We start from the raw sequence: 10,219 nt of genomic DNA on the forward strand, positions 1-10,219 counted from the left end.
CACGTGCAGACATGCTCCCAGGTGCCTGTGGCAAGGGGAAGGAAATGCCATACACTGACCTGGAAGAGACCACAGGGCCCAGGCACAGTCTGAACCCTTCCCACAACCCGGCGGTTTTGCTAGCAGGAGTTCAAGCCCAACGAACACAGCCCGGAGACCCCTGGGGCAAAAACGGCTTCCGACGAACAATAGGTGCTTGCTGTGGAACACCTATCCCAAGTGGGGGTAGCCAGCTCAACAAAATGCCACACACCCAGGTGTAAGAAACAACATTGCCCAGGCATGGTCTAAGCCCCTCACCTCGTCCCTGTGCTTTGGGGAGCCGGAGGGACACACGAGGCCCATGGCCCTGAGACCCCTTTGCAAAAAGCCGGCATCCCACGGAGACAGTTTTCCTGAGGTGTAGACCCTCTCCCAAGTGGTTGTGGCAAGGTAAAGCCAATGCCCTCCACTTCTCTGGAAGAAACCACAGTGCCCAGCCATGTTCTAAGCCCTCCCATCCTCCCTGGGCTTCTGGCAGCAGGAGTGAAAAGAGAGGAGCAGAGCACTGGGACCCGTTTGACAAAAACCGGCTTCCCACGGGAAAGTCTTTCTCCACGTGCAGACATGCTCCCAGGTGCCTGTGGCAAGGGGAAGGAAATGCCATACACTGACCTGGAAGAGACCACAGGGCCCAGGCACAGTCTGAACCCTTCCCTCAACCCGGCGGTTTTGCTAGCAGGAGTTCAAGCCCAACGAACACAGCCCGGAGACCCCTGGGGCAAAAACGGCTTCCGACGAACAACGGGTGCTTGCTGTGGAACACCTATCCCAAGTGGGGGTAGCCAGCTCAACAAAATGCCACACACCCAGGTGTAAGAAACAACATTGCCCAGGCATGGTCTAAGCCCCTCACCTCGTCCCTGTGCTTTGGGGAGCCGGAGGGACACCCGAGGCCCACGGCCCTGAGACCCCTTTGCAAAAAGCCGGCTTCCCACGGAAACAGTTTTCCTGAGGTGCAGACCCTCTCACAAGTGGTTGTGGCAAGGTAAAGCAAATGCCCTCCACTTCTCTGGAAGAAACCACAGTGCCCAGCCATGTTCTAAGCCCTCCCATCCTCCCTGGGCTTCTGGCAGCAGGAGTGAAAAGAGAGGAGCAGAGCACTGGGACCCGTTTGACAAAAACCGGCATCCCACGGGAAAGTCTTTCTCCACGTGCAGACATGCTCCCAGGTGCCTGTGGCAAGGGGAAGGAAATGCCATACACTGACCTGGAAGAGACCACAGGGCCCAGGCACAGTCTGAACCCTTCCCTCAACCCGGCGGTTTTGCTAGCAGGAGTTCAAGCCCAACGAACACAGCCCGGAGACCCCTGGGGCAAAAACGGCTTCCGACGAACAATGGGTGCTTGCTGTGGAACACCTATCCCAAGTGGGGGTAGCCAGCTCAACAAAATGCCACACACCCAGGTGTAAGAAACAACATTGCCCAGGCATGGTCTAAGCCCCTCACCTCGTCCCTGTGCTTTGGGGAGCCGGAGGGACACCCGAGGCCCACGGCCCTGAGACCCCTTTGCAAAAAGCATGCTTCCCACGGAAACAGTTTTCCTGAGGTGCAGACCCTATCCCAAGTGGTTGTGGCAAGGTAAAGCCAATGCCCTCCACTTCTCTGGAAGAAACCACAGTGCCCAGGCATGTTCTAAGGCCTCCCATCCTCCCTGGGCTTCTGGCAGCAGGAGTGAAAAGAGAGGAGCAGAGCACTGGGACCCGTTTGACAAAAACCGGCTTCCCACGGGAAAGTCTTTCTCCACGTGCAGACATGCTCCCAGGTGCCTGTGGCAAGGGGAAGGAAATGCCATACACTGACCTGGAAGAGACCACAGGGCCCAGGCACAGTCTGAACCCTTCCCTCAACCCGGCGGTTTTGCTAGCAGGAGTTCAAGCCCAACGAACACAGCCCGGAGACCCCTGGGGCAAAAACGGCTTCTGACGAACAATAGGTGCTTGCTGTGGAACACCTATCCCAAGTGGGGGTAGCCAGCTCAACAAAATGCCACACACCCAGGTGTAAGAAACAACATTGCCCAGCCATGGTCTAAGCCCCTCACCTCGTCCCTGTGCTTTGGGGAGCCGGAGGGACACACGAGGCCCATGGCCCTGAGACCCCTTTGCAAAAAGCCGGCATCCCACGGAGACAGTTTTCCTGAGGTGTAGACCCTCTCCCAAGTGGTTGTGGCAAGGTAAAACCAATGCCCTCCACTTCTCTGGAAGAAACCACAGTGCCCAGCCATGTTCTAAGCCCTCCCATCCTCCCTGGGCTTCTGGCAGCAGGAGTGAAAAGTGAGGAGCAGAGCACTGGGACCCGTTTGACAAAAACCGGCTTCCACGGGAAAGTCTTTCTCCACGTGCAGACATGCTCCCAGGTGCCTGTGGCAAGGGGAAGGAAATGCCATACACTGACCTGGAAGAGACCACAGGGCCCAGGCACAGTCTGAACCCTTCCCTCAACCCGGCGGTTTTGCTAGCAGGAGTTCAAGCCCAACGAACACAGCCCGGAGACCCCTGGGGCAAAAACGGCTTCTGACGAACAATAGGTGCTTGCTGTGGAACACCTATCCCAAGTGGGGGTAGCCAGCTCAACAAAATGCCACACACCCAGGTGTAAGAAACAACATTGCCCAGCCATGGTCTAAGCCCCTCACCTCGTCCCTGTGCTTTGGGGAGCCGGAGGGACACACGAGGCCCATGGCCCTGAGACCCCTTTGCAAAAAGCCGGCATCCCACGGAGACAGTTTTCCTGAGGTGTAGACCCTCTCCCAAGTGGTTGTGGCAAGGTAAAACCAATGCCCTCCACTTCTCTGGAAGAAACCACAGTGCCCAGCCATGTTCTAAGCCCTCCCATCCTCCCTGGGCTTCTGGCAGCAGGAGTGAAAAGTGAGGAGCAGAGCACTGGGACCCGTTTGACAAAAACCGGCTTCCACGGGAAAGTCTTTCTCCACGTGCAGACATGCTCCCAGGTGCCTGTGGCAAGGGGAAGGAAATGCCATACACTGACCTGGAAGAGACCACAGGGCCCAGGCACAGTCTGAACCCTTCCCTCAACCCGGCGGTTTTGCTAGCAGGAGTTCAAGCCCAACGAACACAGCCCGGAGACCCCTGGGGCAAAAACGGCTTCCGACGAACAATGGGTGCTTGCTGTGGAACACCTATCAAAAGTGGGGGTAGCCAGCTCAACAAAATGCCACACACCCAGGTGTAAGAAACAACATTGCCCAGGCATGGTCTAAGCCCCTCACCTCGTCCCTGTGCTTTGGGGAGCCGGAGGGACACCCGAGGCCCACGGCCCTGAGACCCCTTTGCAAAAAGCATGCTTCCCACGGAAACAGTTTTCCTGAGGTGCAGACCCTATCCCAAGTGGTTGTGGCAAGGTAAAGCCAATGCCCTCCACTTCTCTGGAAGAAACCACAGTGCCCAGCCATGTTCTAAGCCCTCCCATCCTCCCTGGGCTTCTGGCAGCAGGAGTGAAAAGAGAGGAGCAGAGCACTGGGACCCGTTTGACAAAAACCGGCTTCCCACGGGAAAGTCTTTCTCCACGTTCAGACATGCTCCCAGGTGCCTGTGGCAAGGGGAAGGAAATGCCATACACTGACCTGGAAGAGACCACAGGGCCCAGGCACAGTCTGAACCCTTCCCTCAACCCGGCGGTTTTGCTAGCAGGAGTTCAAGCCCAACGAACACAGCCCGGAGACCCCTGGGGCAAAAACGGCTTCCGACGAACAATAGGTGCTTGCTGTGGAACACCTATCCCAAGTGGGGGTAGCCAGCTCAACAAAATGCCACACACCCAGGTGTAAGAAACAACATTGCCCAGGCATGGTCTAAGCCCCTCACCTCGTCCCTGTGCTTTGGGGAGCCGGAGGGACACCCGAGGCCCATGGCCCTGAGACCCCTTTGCAAAAAGCCGGCTTCCCACGGAAACAGTTTTCCTGAGGTGCAGACCCTCTCACAAGTGGTTGTGGCAAGGTAAAGCAAATGCCCTCCACTTCTCTGGAAGAAACCACAGTGCCCAGCCATGTTCTAAGCCCTCCCATCCTCCCTGGGCTTCTGGCAGCAGGAGTGAAAAGAGAGGAGCAGAGCACTGGGACCCGTTTGACAAAAACCGGCTTCCCACGGGAAAGTCTTTCTCCACGTGCAGACATGCTCCCAGGTGCCTGTGGCAAGGGGAAGGAAATGCCATACACTGACCTGGAAGAGACCACAGGGCCCAGGCACAGTCTGAACCCTTCCGTCAACCCGGCGGTTTTGCTAGCAGGAGTTCAAGCCCAACGAACACAGCCCGGAGACCCCTGGGGCAAAAACGACTTCCGACGAACAATAGGTGCTTGCTGTGGAACACCTATCCCAAGTGGGGGTAGCCAGCTCAACAAAATGCCACACACCCAGGTGTAAGAAACAACATTGCCCAGCCATGGTCTAAGCCCCTCACCTCGTCCCTGTGCTTTGGGGAGCCGGAGGGACACACGAGGCCCATGGCCCTGAGACCCCTTTGCAAAAAGCCGGCATCCCACGGGGACAGTTTTCCTGAGGTGTAGACCCTCTCCCAAGTGGTTGTGGCAAGGTAAAACCAATGCCCTCCACTTCTCTGGAAGAAACCACAGTGCCCAGCCATGTTCTAAGCCCTCCCATCCTCCCTGGGCTTCTGGCAGCAGGAGTGAAAAGTGAGGAGCAGAGCACTGGGACCCGTTTGACAAAAACCGGCTTCCACGGGAAAGTCTTTCTCCACGTGCAGACATGCTCCCAGGTGCCTGTGGCAAGGGGAAGGAAATGCCATACACTGACCTGGAAGAGACCACAGGGCCCAGGCACAGTCTGAACCCTTCCCTCAACCCGGCGGTTTTGCTAGCAGGAGTTCAAGCCCAACGAACACAGCCCGGAGACCCCTGGGGCAAAAACGGCTTCCGACGAACAATGGGTGCTTGCTGTGGAACACCTATCCCAAGTGGGGGTAGCCAGCTCAACAAAATGCCACACACCCAGGTGTAAGAAACAACATTGCCCAGGCATGGTCTAAGCCCCTCACCTCGTCCCTGTGCTTTGGGGAGCCGGAGGGACACCCGAGGCCCACGGCCCTGAGACCCCTTTGCAAAAAGCATGCTTCCCACGGAAACAGTTTTCCTGAGGTGTAGACCCTCTCCCAAGTGGTTGTGGCAAGGTAAAGCCAATGCCCTCAACTTCTCTGGAAGAAACCACAGTGCCCAGCCATGTTCTAAGCCCTCCCATCCTCCCTGGGCTTCTGGCAGCAGGAGTGAAAAGTGAGGAGCAGAGCACTGGGACCCGTTTGACAAAAACCGGCTTCCCACGGGAAAGTCTTTCTCCACGTGCAGACATGCTCCCAGGTGCCTGTGGCAAGGGGAAGGAAATGCCATACACTGACCTGGAAGAGACCACAGGGCCCATGCACAGTCTGAACCCTTCCCTCAACCCGGCGGTTTTGCTAGCAGGAGTTCTAGCCCAACGAACACAGCCCGGAGACCCCTGGGGCAAAAACGGCTTCCGACGAACAATAGGTGCTTGCTGTGGAACACCTATCCCAAGTGGGGGTAGCCAGGTCACCAAAATGCCACACACCCAGGTGTAAGAAACAACATTGCCCAGGCATGGTCTAAGCCCCTCACCTCGTCCCTGTGCTTTGGGGAGCCGGAGGGACACCCGAGGCCCACGGCCCTGAGACCCCTTTGCAAAAAGCCGGCTTCCCACGGAAACAGTTTTCCTGAGGTGCAGACCCTCTCACAAGTGGTTGTGGCAAGGTAAAGCAAATGCCCTCCACTTCTCTGGAAGAAACCACAGTGCCCAGCCATGTTCTAAGCCCTCCCATCCTCCCTGGGCTTCTGGCAGCAGGAGTGAAAAGAGAGGAGCAGAGCACTGGGACCCTTTTGACAAAAACCGGCTTCCACGGGAAAGTCTTTCTCCACGTGCAGACATGCTCCCAGGTGCCTGTGGCAAGGGGAAGGAAATGCCATACACTGACCTGGAAGAGACCACAGGGCCCAGGCACAGTCTGAACCCTTCCCTCAACCCGGCGGTTTTGCTAGCAGGAGTTCAAGCCCAACGAACACAGCCCAGAGACCCCTGGGGCAAAAACGGCTTCCGACGAACAATGGGTGCTTGCTGTGGAACACCTATCCCAAGTGGGGGTAGCCAGCTCAACAAAATGCCACACACCCAGGTGTAAGAAACAACATTGCCCAGGCATGGTCTAAGCCCCTCACCTCGTCCCTGTGCTTCGGGGAGCCGGAGGGACACACGAGGCCCATGGCCCTGAGACCCCTTTGCAAAAAGCCGGCATCCCACGGAGACAGTTTTCCTGAGGTGTAAACCCTCTCCCAAGTGGTTGTGGCAAGGTAAAGCCAATGCCCTCCACTTCTCTGGAAGAAACCACAGTGCCCAGCCATGTTCTAAGCCCTCCCATCCTCCCTGGGCTTCTGGCAGCAGGAGTGAAAAGAGAGGAGCAGAGCACTGGGACCCGTTTGACAAAAACCGGCTTCCCACGGGAAAGTCTTTCTCCACGTGCAGACATGCTCCCAGGTGCCTGTGGCAAGGGGAAGGAAATGCCATACACTGACCTGGAAGAGACCACAGGGCCCAGGCACAGTCTGAACCATTCCCTCCACCCGGCGGTTTTGCTAGCAGGAGTTCAAGCCCAACGAACACAGCCCGGAGACCCCTGGGGCAAAAACGGCTTCCGACGAACAATAGGTGCTTGCTGTGGAACACCTATCCCAAGTGGGGGTAGCCAGCTCAACAAAATGCCACACACCCAGGTGTAAGAACCAACATTGCGCAGGCATGGTCTAAGCCCCTCACCTCGTCCCTGTGCTTTGGGGAGCCGGAGGGACACACGAGGCCCATGGCCCTGAGACCCCTTTGCAAAAAGCCGGCATCCCACGGAGACAGTTTTCCTGAGGTGTAAACCCTCTCCCAAGTGGTTGTGGCAAGGTAAAGCCAATGCCCTCCACTTCTCTGGAAGAAACCACAGTGCCCAGCCATGTTCTAAGCCCTCCCATCCTCCCTGGGCTTCTGGCAGCAGGAGTGAAAAGTGAGGAGCAGAGCACTGGGACCCTTTTGACAAAAACCGGCTTCCCACGGGAAAGTCTTTCTCCACGTGCAGACATGCTCCCAGGTGCCTGTGGCAAGGGGAAGGAAATGCCATACACTGACCTGGAAGAGACCACAGGGCCCATGCACAGTCTGAACACTGCCCTCAACCCGGCGGTTTTGCTAGCAGGAGTTCTAGCCCAACGAACACAGCCCGGAGACCCCTGGGGCAAAAACGGCTTCCGACGAACAATAGGTGCTTGCTGTGGAACACCTATCCCAAGTGGGGGTAGCCAGCTCAACAAAATGCCACACACCCAGGTGTAAGAAACAACATTGCCCAGCCATGGTCTAAGCCCCTCACCTCGTCCCTGTGCTTTGGGGAGCCGGAGGGACACCCGAAGCCCACGGCCCTGAGACCCCTTTGCAAAAAGCCGGCTTCCCACGGAAACAGTTTTCCTGAGGTGCAGACCCTCTCACAAGTGGTTGTGGCAAGGTAAAGCCAATGCCCTCCACTTCTCTGGAAGAAACCACAGTGCCCAGCCATGTTCTAAGCCCTCCCATCCTCCCTGGGCTTCTGGCAGCAGGAGTGAAAAGAGAGGAGCAGAGCACTGGGACCCGTTTGACAAAAACCGGCTTCCACGGGAAAGTCTTTCTCCACGTGCAGACATGCTCCCAGGTGCCTGTGGCAAGGGGAAGGAAATGCCATACACTGACCTGGAAGAGACCACAGGGCCCAGGCACAGTCTGAACCCTTCCCTCAACCCGGCGGTTTTGCTAGCAGGAGTTCAAGCACAACGAACACAGCCCAGAGACCCCTGGGGCAAAAACGGCTTCCGACGAACAATGGGTGCTTGCTGTGGAACACCTATCCCAAGTGGGGGTAGCCAGCTCAACAAAATGCCACACACCCAGGTGTAAGAAACAACATTGCCCAGGCATGGTCTAAGCCCCTCACCTCGTCCCTGTGCTTTGGGGAGCCGGAGGGACACCCGAGGCCCACGGCCCTGAGACCCCTTTGCAAAAAGCATGCTTCCCACGGAAACAGTTTTCCTGAGGTGCAGACCCTATCCCAAGTGGTTGTGGCAAGGTAAAGCCAATGCCCTCCACTTCTCTGGAAGAAACCACAGTGCCCAGCCATGTTCTAAGCCCTCCCATCCTCCCTTGGCTTCTGGCAGCAGGAGTGAAAAGAGAGGAGCAGAGCACTGGGACCCGTTTGACAAAAACCGGCTTCCCACGGGAAAGTCTTTCTCCACGTGCAGACATGCTCCCAGGTGCCTGTGGCAAGGGGAAGGAAATGCCATACACTGACCTGGAAGAGACCACAGGGCCCAGGCACAGTCTGAACCCTTCCCTCAACCCGGCGGTTTTGCTAGCAGGAGTTCAAGCCCAACGAACACAGCCCGGAGACCCCTGGGGCAAAAACGGCTTCCGACGAACAATAGGTGCTTGCTGTGGAACACCTATCCCAAGTGGGGGTAGCCAGCTCAACAAAATGCCACACACCCAGGTGTAAGAAACAACATTGCCCAGGCATGGTCTAAGCCCCTCACCTCGTCCCTGTGCTTTGGGGAGCCGGAGGGACACACGAGGCCCATGGCCCAGAGACCCCTTTGCAAAAAGCCGGCATCCCACGGAGACAGTTTTCCTGAGGTGTAGACCCTCTCCCAAGTGGTTGTGGCAAGGTAAAACCAATGCCCTCCACTTCTCTGGAAGAAACCACAGTGCCCAGCCATGTTCTAAGCCCTCCCATCCTCCCTGGGCTTCTGGCAGCAGGAGTGAAAAGTGAGGAGCAGAGCACTGGGACCCGTTTGACAAAAACCGGCTTCCATGGGAAAGTCTTTCTACACGTGCAGACATGCTCCCAGGTGCCTGTGGCAAGGGGAAGGAAATGCCATACACTGACCTGGAAGAGACCACAGGGCCCAGGCACAGTCTGAACCCTTCCCTCAACCCGGCGGTTTTGCTAGCAGGAGTTCAAGCCCAACGAACACAGCCCGGAGACCCCTGGGGCAAAAACGGCTTCCGACGAACAATGGGTGCTTGCTGTGGAACACCTATCCCAAGTGGGGGTAGCCAGCTCAACAAAATGCCACACACCCAGGTGTAAGAAACAACATTGCCCAGGCATGGTCTAAGCCCCTCACCTCGTCCCTGTGCTTTGGGGAGCCGGAGGGACACCCGAGGCCCACGGCCCTGAGACCCCTTTGCAAAAAGCATGCTTCCCACGGAAACAGTTTTCCTGAGGTGTAGACCCTCTCCCAAGTGGTTGAGGCAAGGTAAAGCCAATGCCCTCAACTTCTCTGGAAGAAACCACAGTGCCCAGCCATGTTCTAAGCCCTCCCATCCTCCCTGGGCTTCTGGCAGCAGGAGTGAGAAGTGAGGAGCAGAGCACTGGGACCCGTTTGACAAAAACCGGCTTCCCACGGGAAAGTCTTTCTCCACGTGCAGACATGCTCCCAGGTGCCTGTGGCAAGGGGAAGGAAATGCCATACACTGACCTGGAAGAGACCACCGGGCCCAGGCACAGTCTGAACCCTTCCCTCAACACGGCGGTTTTGCTAGCAGGAGTTCTAGCCCAACGAACACAGCCCGGAGACCCCTGGGGCAAAAACGGCTTCCGACGAACAATAGGTGCTTGCTGTGGAACACCTATCCCAAGTGGGGGTAGCCAGGTCACCAAAATGCCACACACCCAGGTGTAAGAAACAACATTGCCCAGGCATGGTCTAAGCCCCTCACCTCGTCCCTGTGCTTTGGGGAGCCGGAGGGACACCCGAGGCCCACGGCCCTGAGACCCCTTTGCAAAAAGCCGGCTTCCCACGGAAACAGTTTTCCTGAGGTGCAGACCCTCTCACAAGTGGTTGTGGCAAGGTAAAGCAAATGCCCTCCACTTCTCTGGAAGAAACCACAGTGCCCAGCCATGTTCTAAGCCCTCCCATCCTCCCTGGGCTTCTGGCAGCAGGAGTGAAAAGAGAGGAGCAGAGCACTGGGACCCGTTTGACAAAAACCGGCTTCCACGGGAAAGTCTTTCTCCACGTGCAGACATGCTCCTAGGTGCCTGTGGCAAGGGGAAGGAAATGCCATACACTGACCTGGAAGAGACCACAGGGCCCAGGCACAGTCTGAACCCTTCCCTCAACCCGG

This window comes from Ursus americanus, unplaced genomic scaffold (assembly GCF_024610735.1).
Source record: "Ursus americanus isolate L20-20 unplaced genomic scaffold, mUrsAme1.1.p SCAF_74, whole genome shotgun sequence".
Lineage (NCBI taxonomy): Eukaryota > Metazoa > Chordata > Mammalia > Carnivora > Ursidae > Ursus > Ursus americanus.